This window comes from Megascapheus bottae, chromosome 17, assembly GCF_031878675.1.
Source record: "Megascapheus bottae isolate mThoBot1 chromosome 17, mThoBot2.hap1, whole genome shotgun sequence".
Classification (NCBI taxonomy): domain Eukaryota; kingdom Metazoa; phylum Chordata; class Mammalia; order Rodentia; family Geomyidae; genus Megascapheus; species Megascapheus bottae.
Window position 1 is genome coordinate 35,982,361 of NC_143525.1, and position 20,896 is coordinate 36,003,256.

Consider the following 20,896-nt stretch of genomic DNA (forward strand, 5'->3'; position numbering starts at 1 on the left):
TTTAAAATAAATAGGAGGGCTGGGAGTTTGGCTTAGTGGTAGAGTGCTTGCCTAGCATGCACGAAGACCAGGGTTCGATTCCTCGGTACCACATGCATAGAAAAAAAAGCCAGAAGTGGTGCTGAGGCTCAAGTGGTAGAGTGCTAGCCTTGAGAAAGCCCAAGGACAGTGCTCAGGCCCTGAGCTCAAGACCAGGACTGGCCAAAAAAAAAAAAAAAAAAAAAATAGATACCATCACTGACCATGGCAGATGAAAGAAAATTACCACAAGAGCCTCTTTAACCAGGGATTTACAGTTTGCCATATGTTTTATCTTTTCTCCTCCCCATAGTATAAACCCACATCCCTGTTCATTTAGTTTGTTCCCAGTAGGTTACAATCTCTCAATTATTCTTTCTTCCCTTTGGGTTATGAATGATTACCATGAATCATAATTTGCCCCATTTTGTAGTTGGAAAGGTGCTATGGTTTTAATAATAGGCATTATCAGCATTTGAAGGTTCACTATCTGCCAGGCTCTATGCAAAGTACTCTATGGCACAGTCTTGCTTCATCCACACAGTTATTCTAGGAGCCACAGTTTGAGGATACAGAAACAAACCCAGGAGTTTGTTTCTTGGTGGGAGAGGTGATCTAAAGCCCAGGAGTCTAGCCTCACTGCAATTCTTTAGTCCCTCTAGCAAATGTGTAGCATGAAATGCTCAAGCACAGTCAAAGCCCAAGAGTTTCCACACTACAATGCTAGTGACCTTAGAAAAGCTCAAAATCTAAGTCACAGGCTGATGCAATTAAAAGGTCAAAGATCAAGTCGATTGTTCACTGGTTGGTAGTCACTCATAACAGGAGACAGGCAAGCAAGAAGGAAAGCCAGAGAGTCTAAACATTACTTTCTTTGGAGGAACTAACTTGTTAGTCTTGCTAGGCTGTTAAAAGGAACCTGGGGAAATACATACCAAACTATTCACCAGAAAATAAATTTAAGTTATTTTTAAAAAAGCATGGGTTGCTATTTATAAAAATATAACTTATTTCAATGACCTTTAAACTTATTTAAGGGCTGAAAGCCACGGCTCTATGACCTCCTATCCTCTCAGTTTAGTTCTCCTAAATTAAGAACTTCCACTTATAGCTACTGAATACACTATGCTGTTTTAAGAAGCCTCTTAACATTCATGTTCCGGCAGCCTTCATTGTAACTATTTACACTTGTCAAAATTAGTATTTATCCAATAAAATCCTATATTTTAGCCACTCTGTAAAAAAGCCTTGTTCTTACCCTTAGGGTAAACAAAACAACAGCAACAAAAAAGCTAGTCTCTCTTCTTGGGACAGTTCATGTAAGAACTTAGATTTAGACAGCTTTTATAAGGAACCAGCATAATGCTAAGCATTTTTTTCTTTTTCTTTTTTCTCCTGTCGGCCATGGGACTTGAACCCTGGGCCTGGGTGTTGTCCCTGAGCTCTTCAGCTCAAGGCTACTGCCCTACCCAATGGTAAGAATTTCATTTGCATTATCTTACTGAACTTTGTGTACATTAGTGTTTTGCTGCTGTTGTTTTGCCAGTTCTGGGGCTTGAACACAGGGCCTAAGCACTATCCTTGGGCTTTCTCAAGACCAGAGCTCTACCATTTGAGCCACACTTCTAGCTTTATCTATGTATGTGGTACTGAGGAATCGAATCCAGGTCTTCATGCATGGTAGGCAAGCACTCTACTGCTAGGCCAAACTCCTACCCCTGTTTTTTTTGTTTGTTTGTTTGTTTTTGTTTGTTTTTGTTTTTTTGCCAGTCCTGGGCTTGAGCTCAGTGTCTGAGCACTGTCCTTGGACTTTCTCAAGGCTAGAGCTCTACCACTTGAGCCTCAGCACCACTTCCGGCTTTTTGCTATGTATGTGGTACCGAGGAATCGAACCCGGGTCTTCATGCACGCTAGGCAAGCACTTTAACCACTAGGCCAAACTCCCGGCTCCCCTGTTTTATTTTTTGACATGTCTTACCACATAGTCCAGGATGGCCTCAGACTCCCAGCCTTCATGCCTTAGCCTCCTGAGTGGTTATAGGTAAGTCTAGCTCTAGTCTTTTTACAGACAAGAAAACTAAAGCTGAGATTTGGACAAGATACTGTCCAGATTTGATATCTACTTATTCATGATTTATTTATTTTTATCTGTCCTGGGGCTTGAACTCAGGGTCTGGGCCCTGTCCCTGAGCTTCTTTTGCTCAAGGCTAGTGCTCTATCACTTAAGCCATAGCACTATTTCTGGGTTTTTTTCTGAGTAGTTTCTTAGAGATAAAGAGTGTCAAGGATTTTTCTTTTTCTTTCTTTCTTTTTTTTTTTGTTTGTGTTTTGTTTTTTTGCCAGTCCTAGGCCTTGAACTCAGGGCCTGGGCACTGTCCTTGGGCTTTCTCAAGGCTAGAGCTCTACCACTTGTGCCACAGCACCATTTCTGGCTTTTTGCTATGTATGTGGTACTGAGGAATTGAGCCCAGGTCTCCATGTATGCTAGGCAAGCACTCTACCATTAGGCTAAACTCCCAGCCCCATGTCAAGTATTTTTCTGCCTGGGCTGGCTTCAAACCATGATCCTCAAATCTCAGCCTCCTGAGTAGCTAGGATTATAGGCATGAGCCACCCCCAGATTTTTTATTCCAGACCCTGAGTCTTACACCACTCCCTGTCATCCATACAGCATGTGCCTGGTCCCTACCCACATCCCCAGTTCTCATCACTCTCTTTGGCTGCTGCCAAGCTTCATATATAATATGGTTCCAGATTTGAATGAAGACTTGTGATGACCTCACATAAAAAAATGAAAATCAAACATTATTTAAATATCTAGGGCCAGATGCTAATTCTTTTAACATTTTGAACAATTTGCCACTAGCTGTAGTACACTATAGTAAGCCAAGTTTCCTAGCAATAAGTGTGTAAAGATGACATTCTTTTCCCGTCCTAAAGCCAAGACAGCCCATACTCCTCCAGAGAATATCAGTTCTTCAGGATCTGGGTTGTGTCTCAAATACTCTTTAGGTGATTTTTAAAAATATTTTATTTATTTATTTTGTGGATCATGGGGCTTGGACTCTGGGCCTGGGCACTGAGCTCTTCACCTCAAGGCTACAGCCCTACCCCTGGAGCCACAGCACCTCTTCCCATTTTCCTAGTGATTAACTGGAGATAAGAGACTCAAGGTCTTTAGTGCCTGGGCTGGATTTGAACCTCAATCCTCAGATCTCAGCCTCCTGAGTAGTCAGGATTCCAGGCATGAGCCACCACGCTCGACATCTTTATAGATTTTTTTTAAAAAACAAATGACCCAAAAATTATAGTAACAAAAAATAATTAACATATAAACATAAAATGTGACTGCTGAGAGTGTAAACTCAGCAGTAGAGCACTTGCCTGGCATTTCATAAGGCCTGGAGTTTAGCCCTGAAAAAACGAAGAAGAAGAAGAAGAAGAAGAAGAAGAAGAAGAAGAAGAAGAAGAAGAAGAAGAAGAAGAAGAAGAAGAAGAGGAGGAGGAGGAAGCAGCAGCAGCAGCAGGAGCAGCAGCAGCAGCAGCAGCAGCAGCCAGGAACTGACAGCTTCTGCCCTATAATCAATCCTAGCTACTCAGGAGGCTGAGATTTGAGGATCCTCATTCAAAGCCAGCCCAGCAGATAAATCTCTGAGACTCTTATCCCCAGTTAACAACGAGCCAGAAATGGACGTATGGTTCAAATGATAGAGCACCAGTCTTGAGCCGAAACAAACAAAAGCATAGGGCCTGGCTGAGCACGGGTGGCTTACCCCTGTAATACTAGCTACTTGCAAAGCTGAGATCTGGGGATCTTGGTTCAGAGTCAACCTGGGCAAAAAAGTCCATGAGACAGTTACCTCCAATTAGCCACCAAAAAGCCAGAAATGGAGATATAGCCAAAGTGGTAGAGCCTTGAGCACAAAAGCTCAGGAACAGTACACAATTCCCTGGTTCAAGGCCCAGAACTGGCACAAAAAAAAAAAAAAAGAGGAAAAAAGAAGGGAAGGCAAGAAAGAGGGAAGAAAGGAAGGGTAATGATTCATAGATAATAAAAAAATCTTCAAAATCCACTTCTGTACTTAAGCACCTAATAATTTTTTTCTCCCAAAATACCAAATAAAGACAGGCTGTCCCAGCCGGATTACAGTGGCTCGTGAGGCCTGTAATCCTAGCTACTCAGGAGGCTGAGATCTGAGGATCAAGGTTCAAAGCCAGCCAGGGCACAAAAGAACTTCAGACCTTTATCTCCAATTAGCCACTAGAAAATGGGAAGTGGGGCTTGCCTCAAGGGTAGGGCAAGTAGCCTTGAGCTGAAGAGCTCAAGGACAGCACCCAGGCTGAGTTCAAGCCCTACGACCCACCAAAAAAAAAAAAAAAAGACAAGCTGTCCCAGTTTATAAGGTCAAGTGGCAACTCCCCTAGGGTAAAGGGCAAATGCATTGATTGACATTGAATAAATTAGCCAGATCAGACTGGGCATGTGCCTGACACATATAGGCACTCAAATGTTTGTAAAAGTTTTCCCTCCAGCAGTGGTGTGTATGTGTGTGTGTGTGTGTGTGTGTGTGTGTGTGTGTGTGTGTGTGTGTGTGTGTGTGTGTGTGTGTGTGTGTGTGTGTACATTCCTAGAAAAGGCATCCAGAGCCTTAGGCATGCTAAGCAAAATGTTCTATCACTGGGCTACATCTCCAGCCCCTCAAGGCCTTGATAAGTAGGCATTCCTCCTCTACTTTCTCTACTAACCTGCCAAGATTTTTTTCCAGTGTTACATCTCCACACCTCCTCATTCCATGTCCTTGACACCATCAAATTCAAATTCCACCCATTATTTAGGACTCAATTCAAAACCCTCCTTGGGCAGGAATACTACATAAACAATTCCAAACCTCATACCTCTCCTTCTAAAGACAGATAGTGTTCAGCACCTCACTGTCTGATAGAACTTTCTACAACAATGGAAATGTTCTATATCTGTACCATACTTATGTTCTTTTATATATAATAATGAGTTCCCTACAGGAAACTTGTTGAGAGATGTCTCATCTCCCTGATCATATCAACCTGCTGCATGAATGATCTTTAAAGCATTTATCGAGTTGCTCTATTTACATAGACTGCAAATTCAAAGACCAAAGCACACCAGATGCTTCAGAGAAACTTTCACAAACTGGGATATTTGTTGATTTGCATCCCAGCTGTCAGAAAGAATCAGTTAAAAAGCTCCTGTGGCTGGGCACAGTGGCTCACACCTATAATCCTAGCTACTCAGGAGACTGAGATCTGAGGATGGTGGTACGAAGCCAGCTGGGGCACAAAAGGACCTGAGACTCTTTATCTCCAATTAACCTCTAGAAAAATGGGAAGTGGGGCTTGGGAAGTGGGGTTTGGCTCAAGGCTCAAGGGTAGGGTGGTAACCTTGAGCTGAAGAGCTCAGGGACAGCGCCCAGGACAAGTTCAAGACCCATGATCCACCAAAAAAAAACAAAACAAAACAAAAAAACCTCCTGTGGAGCCCAGAGTTTGACCTAGTGGTAGAGTGCTTGCCTAGCATGCACAAAGACCTGGGTTCAATTCCTCAGTACCATGTATATATAGAAAAAAGCCAGAAGTGGTGCTGTGGCTCAAGTGGTAGAGCTCTAGACTTGAGAAGACAGTGCTCAGGCCCTGAGTTCAAGACCTAGGACTGGCAAAAAAAAAGTTTCTATCTTCAGGTACCTGAAGTGACCTGATATTTACCACCACTGTCCCATCTCATATCTGAATATCCCGAGGCAGGAAGGAATAAACAACTTCTGGAAACAAATGACCACCAGTCAAGCCACAAGGTGCTTTTATGAGATAGGTCATACCTGCCCTTTATCTAAAACTTGCTTGACATCTCCATCAGTAGATCAAAACTTAATGTGTAAGCATCAAGAGTAAAAGAACAAAGAATATATAAAAGCACAAGTTTCCTCATTAAGGCACTGTGCCGCTATTCCTTGGTCAAAATGTCTGTCCCTTTAGCATCAATTTCCTTATCTGCAAACTAGATTTGTGAAAATATATTGGGTTAACCTTCTATGAACTATCTACTTCACAAACCTTTTGTGGGTCAAGTCATACTGTAGATTATTTCTAAATGGCTATTCTTCCCAAATGAATGGCATATAAAAATAAAAAATTCATGAATTTGCTAATGGTTCTTTGTTGTGGATATGCTAACAAATAGACATTCCAATTTTTTTTAATAATTACAGATTTTCTTCCCCATCTCAGTATCCAAATAACTGAGCAAAAATTTTGCTAATGTTCCAGTCTGGCATATGTAATAAGGAAATAAATTATTTGACTCGGAGAATATCGTTAATATAAAATAAAACAGAAAGCACAGGACACCTGCCTAGCAAATGCAAAGGCGAGTTCAAACTCCAATATCACCAAAACAAATATATATATATATATATATATATATTTCAAGAAAAATAAAATAGAAAATTGAATCAGGACATAACACAGTCTAACTCCATTCATGAAAGATGAAGATTTACTGTGCTGATTTATTCAAACTAATTCTTTATCAGCAGTCAGCTCAAAATTTAGAACCCACACACAGAATAAATCCTTGAGATATCAAAACCAGCAGGTACACACCACACATATTTTTTTTACTAAGAAAAATGACTAACCATTCATTGTGTCCAAATAAAATATACCAGTTGGCAAGAGAATAATGTGTACTAAACATGAAAAAAGCAAGTTGGTGACATTGTTCCTAACTTAGAACATGCACTCCCCCCCACCCCCCAACTACCAACAGGTAAAGTTTGCCCACAGAGCTCAGCCAAGGCCAGCCGGTCTTTGTTTCCCTCTCTTCTGCATTTACCCAAGATCTTGGCTCTGAGACAGAAAACTCCCACTCTTGATTGGTTCATTCTGTCCTGTGCAATTAAGCAACACCACAATCCAGTAAACGCAATGGCTTGATTCTTTTATCATCCAGGCGACTTTACAAGGTACTTATAAAAGAACAATGTCAAAGAGGAAAGAGATTTGTCACACTCGAGAGCTGGTTTGACCGGGGATTTCGCGTATCGTTTTTAATTATTATTATTTTTTTTTCCTACAAGGTGGAGAGAGGCACGGCTTAACCTAGAAAAAGGTGGAAGAGAATTTAGAAAGAGTGCATGTCTGTCAATGTCCCTCCAGGAAACGGGTTTCTTGGGCAAGCGTCGTACCCGCAACCCGCCAGCCAGGGGGGCTGGAAGGGGGACGGACACCCACTGCCACCCCTGGAGGGGCACTCGGGGCTCGTGAACGCGCACCGGGGCGGCAGGGAGCGGAGCGGCTCGGGACGGAGCGGAGGGAAGAGGTGCTTTCCCCCCTCGGGGATCGCAGGCGAGACTGACAGTCGCCCCCCCACCCCGGAGCCCACGTCCCCCGAGAGCAGGAAGTCGGGCGGCCGTCCCTCACTCCCGCCGCCCTCGGCGTCGCATGCCCCCGTCCGGGGTCGCACCCCCTACCCGCCCCTCAACCGCTCTCCCTCCGCGTCTCCTGTTCTCCCAAGATCGAAACTTCCAGCAGCGTCCCTTTCCTTTCCTGAGGCCCGCGCCTGTCATCACCGGGAATGTCCTTTGCGGGAGACCCTCGGTGTCCTCCCCGCTCCCCCAAGGTGTCCATTCCAAACTCCCTGCGATGCCCCCGCCGCGCCGCCCCGAGTGTCCAGGCCCCGCGAGTCGTCCGGGTGTGTGTGTCGGGGGGGGGGAGGATGCGGGGGGAGCGGCCCCACCCTTCGCCCCCTTCACCTGTTTCTCCGGCGGAGGCCGGACCGGCCGGGCTGCGCTGGCGCCGGGTGTGGGCGGCGGGGCTCTCTCCGGCTGCGGGGCCTTTTCCGAAACCGACGCGGAAAGAGGTAGCGCAGAGCAAGGAAGAGGTGCTCGTCAAGGTTCCGGCTGGGGCTCGTTCCCTCCGCTTCGACGTCGGAACCCCAGGCTCCCCCCTCCCAGTCTGCTCCGTTGCAGCTCCGGAAACCGCTGAATTACAGCCCCTCTAGCCAATCCCCACCCAGACCCTGCTTGGTCCAGACACGCCCTCATGCATAATTCATGAGTCCGCCGGCGTGCTTGGCCATCCAGAGGCCCCAGTGCGTCTGCTGTACCTACAAAGCACCACCCACTGACCAATGAGAAGAGGTGCTAAACGGAGGGGGCGGAGTCTAAAGAAGGCTGGGGACGCCCCCTCGATCGGGCTGTTCCACGAGCTTGGTGCTCCTCCCACCGCAGAAGACAGGAAAGCGCGGAGGCCTATGCCACAGGAGCCTGGGGGAGGGAGAGAAGATGCCCGGAATATCCTGCTGAAAACTCAGCTGAGTTCCTGGCAGTGCGTGACGTCAAGACACTTTAAATGCCCAGCTACAACTCCCTCCAGCCCGCTCTCCATTCCCCCCACCCGCGCCCTTGGCACCACGCGGGGGCGAGTTTGTGAGCCTCCTACCACTTGGGAATCAAGCATTTAGGCAGTCCCTAGGTGTTGCCAACGGCAGAGCTGGGTTGGGAGGAGAGAGCAAAAAGAACACAGGCGACTCCTGCCTGCTTTGAACTGCTGTCAGTTTCCGCGTGAGTCCGGACCTACACACCCGGAAACATGACGTGGAAATAGAGTAATTACTAGATTGCGTGGGGAGAAGAAAGACAGTGGATGTCTCTCAGTCCTCCATTCCGTGGCTTCCAGCATCTGGCCAGTACCCCAAAATGCAGACTGAATATATATATATATATATATATATATATGCACAGTAGTTGACATTTCTAGGCATCTGAATTGAAGTGTTTAAAATTAACCTTTTATTTTCCAACCTTGTCTGTTTGGTATGAGTTTTACTGAATTGAAGCCACTGGGAATTCATGAGAAATGGTGACCTTTCACCTGACACAATAGCGGATGAGCTTTGTATGATGGACTCATTTTTATGTCCCTGCTGATACTATCAGAGGTTTTTGTTTTGTTTTGTTTTGTTTTGTTTGTTTTTGCTAGTCCTGGGCTTGAGCTCAGGGCCTGAGCACTGTCCTTGGACTTTCTCAAGGCTAGAGCTCTACCACTTGAGCCTCAGCACCACTTCCGGCTTTTTTCTATGTATGTGGTACCAAGGAATCGAACCCGGGTCTTCGTGCATGCTAGGCAAGCACTCTACCAGTAGGCCAAACTCCCGGCCCCACTTTTTAAAAAAGCATATCGGTCACTGGTATTTGTGTCTGTTGTGTTTGACAAAGAAGAGTTAAGATAAAATCTAAAAAAGGATCATTATCACACCACCAAGATAACACCTAATGGTAATTTTTTTTCAGGAAACTAATACACGTTCAAACTGTGCAGAAAGGTTGGAATTGTAAAAATAAAATTATCTATCTCCTTCCATCATTCCTTCTCCCTAAAGACAGCTATTCTTATTAATTTCTGGTGAGAAAATCAATGACTGTTAACCTTTGGTGGGTCACAGATTCTTTTGAGAGTTTGATAGAGACTACAAATTCTAACTCTAAGAAATACACAACCTGAGCTTTTATTCAAAACACCACAATTGCTCCCTAATACCTGAAGCCTGTCTGAAACTTCTAGATTCAGAGCTCTTGTACCTCCACTGGATTTTTTTTTTTTTTTGCCGGTCCCAGCTTGAGCTAAGGGTTTGAGCACTGTCTTTGGGCCTTCTCAAGGCTGGAGCTCTACCATCTGAGTCACAGCACCACTTCTGGCTTTTTCTATGTATGTGGTACCGAGGAATGAAACCTGGGTCTTTGTATATGCTAGGCAAGCACTCTGCCACTAGGCCACACTCCCGACCCCTATTACGTATTCTATATACCAATAAATACACTTAGCAGCCAGCATGGATAGCTCACACCTGGAATCCTAACTTCTCTCTCTCTTTTTTTTTTTTTTGCCAATTCTATTTTGTCAGGGTGATGGAAAGAGGGGTTACAGTTACATTTGTCAGGTAGTGGTAATCCTAGCTTTTTAGGAGACTGAGGATTACAATTCTAAGCTAGCTTACGCAAGAAAGTCTATAAGGTTTTTATTTCCAACTAACCAGCAAAAATGCCAGAAGTGAGGGTATGGCTCAAATGGTAGAGCACCGCCTTGGGCAAAAAAGCTAAGCCAGAGTTCTGAATTTGAGCAATAGTACACACACACACACACACACACACACCCCACATGGTGAAGGATAGAGAAAGGAGATTTATTACATAGCAGCCAGGAGAAGGTAGCACTTCAATAGATACATCTTCAGCCCTCTTCAGGGTATAAACATGGGGCTCAGGTGAAGAAAGAAGAATTGGAGGCCAGGAGCGTAGCCTAGTGGTAGATTTCTTGCCTAGCATGCACTGGGTTTGATTCAGAAAAAGCTGGAAGTGGTGCTATGGCTCAAGTGGTGAGTGCTAGCCTTGAGCAAAAAGTGTCCAAGGACAGTACCCAGGCCCTGAGTTCAAGCCCCAGGACTGGTAGAAGAAGATGAAGGAGGAGGAGGAAAAGGAGGAGGAGGAGGAGGAGGAGGAGGAGGAGGAGGAGGAGGAGGAGGAGGAGGAGGAGGAAGAGGAGGAGGAGGAGGAGGAGGAGGAGGAGGAGGAGGAGGAGGAGGAGGAGGAGGAGGAGGAGGAGGAGGAGAATTGGAAACAGGAGAAAGATTTGCATAGTTAAAACAATCCCAGGTCACAGGCAGGGCCTGGCAAACCATTAGCTCAGTGTTCGTCTCTGGAGGTTTGATGGTGATCCATAGCTTTTGGCTGTTCTTTTTAAGAGAGTAAGAAGATGGCCTTGCCTGCCTGAGGAGCAGTTTGCCTTTGTTACTAGATGCTAAAATGCTTATCTGTAGATCCTGTTCTTTCTGGAGCTCAGGGTGATTGTAAAATGACTGATGGCAGCAGAGAATGATTCAGGTTAAAGAGGCCAGATGCAAATTAGGGAGGGAAGACTGAGTATCCAGCTTTTAGTTAATTCACAGGCCAAAAGCAAAAACAGCTTTTTTTTTTCTTTGAAGTCCTGGACTGGAACTAAAATTCAGTGGCTAATGCTCTACCCACTGAGCCACCCCTCCAACCCCCAAAGCAGCTTTTAAGTTGCCTCCTACAGATGCACTTCACATCCATCTGTAATGCTGGTTGTATGAGGAATACAATCCAGGATCTTGGGCCCAGGAAGGAAAGTTCATGAGACTCTTATCTCCAATTAGCCTTCAGTAAACCAGAAGTGGTGCAGTGGCTCAAAGATGAAGAACAGTAGCCTTTGGTAAGAAAGCTCAAGGACAGAGCCCAAGCCCTGAGTTCAAGCCCCACAATGACAAAAAAAATAAAAATAAAATAAATAACAATCCCAGGCACTGGAGAGGTTGATGCAGAACAATTCAAAATTCAAGAACCAACCTGATTGATACAGCAAGACCCTAACTCTACACAAAAAGAAAGAAGGGGTTGGGGGGAGAGAAATGGGGACAAAAATACCAGAGGGGGGTATCAATGTGTGAGAGGTAAAGCACCTACCTGACAAAAGTAACTGTAACCTCTCTATACATTATCCCAAGAATTAAAAAAAAAAAAGTGTCCCTCCCACAGGCTGAGGGACTGGAAGAGCATTAAGTTCGTGTGCAAAAAAAAAAGGCGGAGGGGGTGAGGCATAAGCATAGCCTAGTGATAAGTGCTTGCCACTAAGCCCTGGGTTTGATTGATTCCTTGGTACCACATACACGGAAAAAGCCAGAAGTGGCCCTGTGGATCAAGTGGCAGAGTGCTAGCCTTGAGCAAAAAAATGTCCAAGGACAGTGCCTAGGCCTTGAGTTCAAGCCCCAGGGCAGAGGGGGTGGGGAGGGAGAGAGAGAGAGACTAAGATCAAATAATGATAAAATATCAAGACCACAGAGGCACTCAGAGCTATCCTAAGTGGGCTCAGAGTCAGGATTTCAGTTTCCACCACTCAGTTTTTGTTTTTTGTCTTTTTTTTTTTGGTGGTAAGACTTGAACTCTGGGCCTGGGCATTGTCCCTGAGCTCTTCAGTTCAAGGCTTACCACCCTACTCTTTGAGCCACAGCACCACTTCCAGTTTTCTGGTAATTAATTGGTGATAAGAGTCTCATGGACTTTAGTGCCCTTGCTGGCTTTGAACCATGATCCTCAGATCTCAGCCTCCTGAGTATCTAAGATTACAGGTATGAGCCACTGCGCCCAGTTTCACCACTTGGTTTTATCCATCCTTCCTACTCTGACTGCTAGGAGCTAACCTTCCTTTCCCGCCCAGCACTCCCCAGTGTGCACAAATCGCACATTCCTTTATGCACCCTTCTAGAGGAAACGCTCTAGCTTCTCTCACTGGGCCCATGCAGTAGTCACCCAACTCCTGTCCTCTCCTCACTGATCCTTCCCCTTGTTGCCTGGGATCAGCCTAAAACTTAAATGCGCAGCACAATCAAGTCACAGTCTGCTTTGAAAAACTCTACTAGGGCTAGGAATGTGACCTAGGGGTAGAGTGCTTGGCTAACATGCATGAAACCATGGGTTCCATTCCTCAGTACCACATTCAGCAGAAAAAGCCCAAAGTGGTGCTGTGACTCAAGTGGTAGAGGGCTAGCCTTGAGCAAAAAGAAGCTCAGGGACAGTGTCCAGGTACTGAGTTTAAGCCTCAGGACTTGGGGGGCGGAAAAAAAAGAGCTCTACTATAATAGGGATAGGTGCTGGTAGCTCATGCCTGTAATCCTAACTACTCAAGAGGCTGAAATACAAGTATCATCATTCAAAACTGGCCTGGGCAGCAAAGCCTGTGAGATTCCAAGTAACCCCCTCCCCTCCGCAAAAGCCAGAAGTATGGCTATGGCTCAAGTGTTAGAATGCTAGCCTTGAACAAAAAAGCTCAGGGACAATGCCCAGGCCCTGATTTCAAGCCCAAGGAACCCCCAACCTCCCCCCTCAAAAAAAACCACCAACCCTTTCCTATTCCCTAATATCTATAGCTTAAATTTGACTAAAAAGAAAAAAGGTGACTGGGAGTGTGCACTAGTGGTAGAGTGCTTGCCTAGCATGCACGAAGACCCAGGTTTGATTCCTTGGTACCACATACATAGAAAAACGCCAGAAGTGGTGCTGAGGCTCAAGTGGTAGAGCTCTAGCCTTGAGAAAGTCCAAGGACAGTGCTCAGACACTGACTTCAAGCCCAGGACTGGCAAAAAAAGAAAGAAAGAAAAAAGGGCCAGGAATGTGGCCTAAGGGTGGAGTGCTTGCCTAGCATGCATGAAGCCTTGGGTTCAATTCCTCAGTACCACATACACAGAAAAGGCCAGAAGTGGTGCTGTGGCTCAAGTGGTATTGCATTAGCTTTCAGAGAGCCCAAGGACAGTGCTCAGGCCCTGAGTTCAAGCCCCAGGACTGGAAGAAAAAAAAAACTGACCATTCACCACAGTGCCAAGCAGATAGTAGGAGCTAAATCAATGCTATACTACTCCTTCCCATTTAGTTTAATTGGCACAACGCTACCAATTCTGACCTAAACTCTACCTTCCCAGCCTCATCCTACACCCTCAGCTCCCACATTGAGGTTATCACTTCCTCCAAACATGTCAGCACCTTCTATAACTTTGTGCCTTTGTGGGTATTCTTCCCTCCACCCAGATTGTCTTCCCTTTCCACATTCCCAGCTGGAAAACTCCTATTCATTTCTCAAAGCCCTGTACCCATATTATCTCCTCTGTGTTTTCCAGGATTTTTCCTGGCGAAGGTAATTTCTTCTGGGCCGAGGGTTTGGCCTACTGGCAGAGTGCTTGCCTAGCATACCTAAGACCCAGGTTGATTCCTCCGTACTACATGCATAGAAAAAAAAAGCTGGAACTGTGCCGTGGCTCAAGTGGAAGAGCTCTAGCCTTGAGAAAGCCCAAGGACAGTGCTCAGGCCCAAAATTCAAGCCCCAAGACTGGCAAAAAAAAAAAAAAAAAAAAGGCAATCTCTTCTTCTGCCAGACTCATTCAGCATGTTGTTTATTCATGTAGAATAACATTCATTACCTTTAACTGTAATGTGTCTATTTATTAGCCTACTTCCTGATACATAAAATTAATATTAATAATTAACACTTAAGCAATAACCATGTTCTAGGAAGTATATGCATTTTATATGAATTATTTCAAGTTGATCTCACCAGAAGCCAATGAAGTGAGTATTAAAATTCTCACTTTATGACTTAGGAAATCAAGCCTTTGGAAGGAAAAGACTAGCCAAGCATGATAGCACATGTCTTTAAGTTCAGCAGTTGGGAGGCTAAGGCAGGAGGATCACAAATGAGTTCAAGGCTAGCCTGGGCTATATAAGAAGCATGAGATGAGTATTTAAAAGAAAAAAAAAGGAAACAAGAGACAGGTCCATAACAGGTCCAACAGCTAGAAACTAGTGAACTGGAAAAAAAAAAAATCAGGCCATTGTGGGCCAGTGGCTCATGCCTATAATCCCAACTATTCAGGAAGCTGAGATCTAAGGGCCATGGTTCAAAGCCAGTAGGAAATTCCATGAGACTAGTATCTCCAGGTAACCACCAGAAAACCGGAAGTGGTGCTATGGCTTAAAGTGGTAGAGTACTAGCTTTGAATAAAACAGCTCAGGGACAGTGCCCCGGTCCTGAGTCCAAACCCCAGGAAAGAAAGAAAAGAGGAAGGGAAGGGAAGGAAGAGAGGGGATAGGTTGGGAGCATGGCCTCCTGGTAGAGTGAGAGAGGGGGGTGGGTTGGGAGCATAGCCTAGTGGTAGAGTGTTTCCTAGCATGTGTGAAGCCCTGGGTTTGATTCCTAGATATCATGTACACAGAAAAAAACAGAAGTGGTGCAGTGGCTCAAGTGATAGAGCTCTAGCCTTGAGGAAAACCCAAGGACAGTGCTCAGGCCTGAAGTCCAAGCTACAGGACTGGCAAAAAAAAAAAAAAAAAAAAAAAAGAAAAAGAAGGAGGGGGAAGGAGGAGAGAAAGGAATAAAGGCATAGGCAGGACTGCCCAACCCCCCTCACTAACATCTCTGAGAAGACAAGGTCTATTCACTGTGAATTCATTGGCTCTTCTGTCTATAAAAACACCTTTCAGACATTATCATAGAAGCATGATAACATGATTAAGATTTCCTCCTGCCTGAAAAACAGTCCTCCCCACTCAGTATTTTCAAGTGTAAGGTTTTTTCCTACATTGCTTAACCACCATTCATATCCTGTCATTCAGTTCCTGTAATGGCTTCCCATGGGCCTTAGGATAAACAGAGTTCTTTATCTCTCCCCAGTCAGGGACCTGCCCACTACATCTTCCCTGCTACCAATGAAGTCCAGCAAGTGCATTTCCCAGCTCAGGGCCTTTGCATATGCTGTTTCCCTCTGATCTCTGGTGTAGCTAGTTCCTTCTCACCCTTTCTGTTTTACTCCTAGACACTTAGACTAACCACTACCATCTGAAGTTGCTCGCCCTCAGTTAATCTCTTTCCCTATGTCCAGTTTCCAGTGAACTCATTATAATTCTGATTTACTTTCCTCTGATGTGTAGAGCCTCTTTTCTAGCCCCTTCCTCATCCTGTTATTTCCAGAAAAATAGAGCTGGTCAGTCTAGAGATCCCGTCTCACCAGGTAGAGCATATACTATGTGCTCAGTAAATAGTGAATAATTGGATGAGCTCTGGTACCTTCCTCAGAGCTTTTTCAGTTCTCTCCTCACTCCTAGCTCTCTCCTCTTGTCCCTTCTTTTCTGAATCTGAAGATACTTTCCCTCACTTGTCGTTCCCTCCCCTTCATCTTTGTAGTACAGGCACTTCACTCTTTTTTTTTTTTTTTTTGCTTCTTTTTGCTCAGGGCTAGCATGCTGCCATTTCTGGTCTTTTCTGTTTATGTGGTGCTAAGGAAATTAAACCCAGAGCTTCAGGTATGCTCATAAGCACTCTACCACAAAGCCACATTCCCAGTCCCACTCTACCTTTGAACAACACTACAGCCCCTCTGTCCTGATGAAGGAGGGAGGGAGGGAGGGAAGGAGGGAGGGAAGGGGAGGGTGGCGTCACATCTGTAATCATAGCCACTCATGAGGTTAAGATCTAAGGCAATTAACAGAAGTCTTGATACAACACAAGGCACAATGTATTCTTCAATGTATTAGCTCTGTATTATGTATCTTTCCTTATAAAAATTGGTGGAGAAGGGACTTATAGAGCCAGGAGCTGGTGCCTGTAACCCTAGCTAATCAGGAAGGGAGACTTGAGGACCAAGATTAGAATTCAGCCTGGGCTTGAAAATCCATGAGATTTTTTTTTCCCTTGTGGGTCATGGGGCTTGAACTCTGGGCCTGGCCACTGTCCCTGAGCTCTTTAACTCAAGGCTCACCCTACCTGTGAGCCACAGCGCCACTGCTCTGTTTTCTAGTGATTAATTGGAGATAAGAATTCTTTAGTGCCTGGCTTTGAACTGTGATCCTCAGATCTCAGCCTCTTGAGTAGCTACGATTACAGGTGTGAGCCACTGCACTCAGCAATCCACAAGATTTTTTTTTTTATTTTGCTAGTCTGGGGCTTGAGCTCAGGGCCTGAGCACTGTCCTTGGTCTTTCTCAAGCAGCACCATTTCTGGCTTTTTCTATGTACCAAGAATTGAACCGAGTGCTTGCTAGGCAGGCACTCTACCACTAGGCCAAACTCCCAGCCCTCCACAAGATTTTTATCTTCAATAATCACCCAAAACTCAAAATGAAGCTGTAGGTAGCATTCTACAACTTGATCCAATGTACCACTTCTGGCTTTTTCTGTGTATGTGATACAGAAGAATCGAACCCAAGGATTTGTGCATGTTAGGCAAACACTCTACCACTAGACTACACTCCTAGCATTCTTTCCTTCTTTTTTTGAGAGAAAGTTTTGAAAAAGCTCTGAGAAAGGTACCTAGAGCTCATCCGATTCTTTACTATTTACCAAGCACATAGTATATACTCTACCTAGTGAGACAAAGGATCTCTAGACTGACAAACTCTATCTTTCTGGCATTAACAGGATGAGGAAGGAGTAGACAAGAGACCCTATGGCCGGGAGTTTGGCCTAGTGGTAGAGTGTTTGCCTAGCATGCACGAAGACTCAGGTTTGATTCCTCAGTACCACATACATAGAAAAAAGCCAGAAGTGATGCTGAGGCTCAAGTGGTACAGCTCTATCCTTGATAAAGTCCAAGAAGAATGCTCAGGTCCTGAGTTCAAGCTCCAGGCTTGGCAAAATAATAATAATAATAATAATAATAATAATAATAATAATGAGAGACAGACCCTAGAAGGGAGCCAGGAGTTTGGCCTAGTGGTTAAAGTGCTTGCCTAGCATGCACGAATACCCGGGTTCAATTCCTCAGTACCACATACATACCAAAAAGCCGGAAGTGGTGCTGAGGCTCAAGTGGTAGAGTGCTATCCTTGAGAAAGTCCAAGGACAGTGCTCAGGCCCTGAGTCCAAGCCCAAGACTGGCAAAAAAAAAAAAGAAAAAAAAAGAAAAAAAGAAAGAAAGAAAAGCTGGAAGTTGTGCTGTGACTAAAATGGTAGAGCCCAAGGAATGCCCAAGGACAGTGCTCAGGCCCTGAGTTCAGTCCCCAGGACTGGCGGGGGGGGGGGGGGGAGGAAGGGGAGAGAGAGTCCCAGAAGGGTATGGTAGTGTGTATGTGTGCCCATAATCCCAGCACTCAGGAGGTTGAGGCCAGAGGGTCACAAGTTCAAGGCCAGCCTGGGCTACATAATAAAACTTTGTCTTAAAAAAGAAAGAGGGCTAGAAGTGTGGTCTAGTGGTAGAGTGCTTGCTTAACGTGCACAAAGTCCTGGACTGAATTCTTCCCTACCACATATACAGAAATAGACAAAAGTGGTGCTGTGGCTCACATGGTAGAGCGCTAGCCTTGAGAAAGCCCAAGGACAGGGGCCGGGAGTTTGGCCTAGTGGTTAAAGTGCTTGCCTAGCATGCATGAAGACCCGGGTTCGATTCCTCAGTACCACATACATAGAAAAAAGCCGGAAGTGGTGCTGAGGCTCAATTGGTAGAGCTCTAGCCTTGAGAAAGTCCAAGGACAGTGCTCAGGCCCTGAGCTCAAACCCAGGACTGGCAAAAAAAAAAAAAAAAAAAAAGCCCAAGGACAGTGCCAGACCCTGAGTTCATGTCCCAGGACTGGCAAAGAAAGGGAGGAAGGAAGAGACGGAGGGAGGGAGGGAAGAATGAATGAGGGAAGGAAGGCAGGCAGCAAGCAAGGGAGACTCTGGTGGCTTCATACCTGGAATCCTAGCAACTCAGGAGGTTGAGATGTAAGGATTGCAATTGAAAGTTAGCCTAGGGGAAGAAAGCCTACAAGACTCTTATCTCCCACAAACTACTAAAAAAGAGCTGTAAAAGGAACTGTGGGTGAGGCTACAGTGTTAGCCTTGAGCAAAACAAAACCAAACAAAACAAAAATCAAGACTGGAAAAAGGCAGGGAAAGGGAAGAGAGAGAGGGAGAGGGAGAGAGAGGCAGAGGCCTGAGATTGCTACCAAATTCCAATGAAGAATATATAACCACACCTTAGGAAAAGCAGTTCCAAGAAGTTTGTGAAATAAACTCCTGTTCTTCCCTTTACATGTTATGACTTGCCTGAAAATACTTGGCTCCTAATTCTAATCCAGACAGAACGGATTTCATTGGCTCAACAGGACCTTAACAAATTAGCCATGTTCAAGGGCTTCATTCTGGTCAGCTGTGTACGAAGGCACAAGGCTTTGCAGAGCTGGACAAATCAGTTACCTGAGATAATGTTTATGGAAGCAGATTGAACCAGCAGTGGCCTTTTATTCTTTTTTGCTATACTGGGGCTTGAATTCAGGGCCTCATATTCTTGCTTGCTTTTTCTGCTCAAGGCTGGCACTGTACTACTTGAGTCAAACTGTCAGCTTGTGTGTGTGTGTGTGTGTGTGTGTGTGTGTGTGTGTGTGTGTGTTGCCCTGGGGCTTGAATTCAGGACCTGGGTGCTGTCTGTTTTTCTTTTTTCTTTTTTGTCAGTCCCACTCAGGGCCTAAGTTTCTTTTGTTCAAAGCTAGTACTCTACCACTTGAGCAACAGCACCACTTCTGGCTTTTTCTGTTTATGTGCTACTAAGGAATGGAACCCAGGCTTCACACACGCTAGGCAAGCACTCTACCACATTCCCAGCCTACATCTGTTGTTTTCAATAGCTAGATACCTCTTGGTATTCTAGCTCATTAATCCTTTTCCAGGATTTTCTCCTCCCAACTCACCAATCATACACCAGAATGTAACCCCTTTGGTCACATCTAAGATATGATCCTATCCCCCTGGCCATAGATAATTAAAGTAATCTAGGGGGGGATACTAGTGTTAACTGGGTTTAATCAGACTGTGTGTCAAGAATCTGGAATTTGAAACAGTCTCAGAGCTTGGAAATCCTAGGAGCAGGAGAGAGAGAGAGAGAGAGAGAGAGAGAGAGAGAGAGAGAGAGGAGAGAGAGAGAGGGAGAGGGAGAGGGAGAGGGAGAGGGAGAGGGAGAGGGAGAGGGAGAGGGAGAGGGAGAGGGAGAGGGAGAGGGAGAGGGAGAGGGAGAGGGAGAGGGAGAGGGAGAGAGGGAGAGGGAGAGAGGGAGAGAGGGAGAGAGGGAGAGAGGGAGAGAGGGAGAGAGAGAGAGAGAGAGAGAGAGAGAGAGAGAGAGAGAGAGAGAGAGAGAGATCCTTCAACAACTCCTGCAAAAGTCCCCAGAGATTCTCTAATTCCTACTCTTCCAGCCTGTACTCCATGATTCCTTGAAGTTCAAAGGATATCTTGGCAGCCATTCCACAGGAACTTACTTGTTCTCTTTGAGCTGGCCAGTCATGTGCCACATAGCAATGTTTCAGTCAATGATGGATGATATATACTATAGTGGTCCCCTAAGGTTATTACTTCCTAATGATGTTGAAGCCCCTTGTGTTGTATAAATTACACTCTGGAACATCACTCTGCCATGTTGCACACTGTCGAAAATCCATTAAGGACTTCAAACAATGTGTAGCTATACTTCTAACTGAATAGGAAGAACCAATGTAATAATATCCGAGACATTTTCTTAAAGATCCAGTGGCCTGAAAATCAAGTTCAATGCTGCCTCTGCCTTCCAGCAATGTCTCCTGAAAGCCTGCCCATGTTTAGAGTAGGAACTTAAAAGCCCCTTTCCTCCTGTTTTCCCATAATCCCCAAGCAGAGCTGGTTTTCCCCATTACCACCTCGCCCCACCCCTGACATTGACATTGAGCCTTGTTTTTCCTCCTACAAGCAGCTTTTTGAGCTATTTTGAACATCTGCCTCTCCCACTAATTGCAAACTCTTTCGAATCAAGAGCTAGATTTTGTTGTCTTTGTCATCACTGGCTCCTAGCACAGTTACAAACAGATCATTGGGAAAGAACAGTTGGTTGTTTTGTCTGCCTGCCTTCCTTTCCCTTTTCTCTTAAAAGAAGCCAACATAATTTCCCTCTGGCAAATAATGCTTCTTCACTTTTTTCTTTAAAAAATAAGAAAAAAAGAAAAGAAAAGCCCTGGTATCACATCTTTATGTAGCCCAGGCTGGCCTCGAACTGCAGACACTCCTGCTTCCCAAGTGCTGGGATTATATTGGTGCATCACTATGCCCCCCACCCTTTTAATTTTATTTATTTAATACTTATTTGCTCATTTAAGTGATTGAGAATGACACCAGGGCCTTGCTGTTTTGCTATTCTGTACCCATAGGCTTTCTTTTACACTTAATTACAAGTTTCACGTGTTCACATGTCTATTTGGCCAGAGACATACTTGGCTGTGCATACTTAGCAATGGAAATCATTGCTAAGATGCTAGCTGAAAGGATCTGGAAATACATTCACTGCACTG

At 45.0% G+C, this 20,896-nt stretch overlaps 1 protein-coding gene across 4 annotated transcripts in view; it reads right to left on the bottom strand.

Moving 5' to 3' along the window:
- The window catches only part of Stat3 (signal transducer and activator of transcription 3), a 52,604-nt gene extending 44,604 nt beyond the window's left edge, over positions 1-8,000 (bottom strand). For all 4 annotated transcript variants that reach the window (XM_090350902.1, XM_090350900.1, XM_090350901.1 and 1 more), the window contains exon 1: positions 7,806-8,000. The gene's annotated coding sequence lies outside the window, so the exon portion shown is untranslated. The remainder of the gene's footprint in view (positions 1-7,805) is intronic.
- Positions 8,001-20,896: the final 12,896 nt, after the last annotated feature.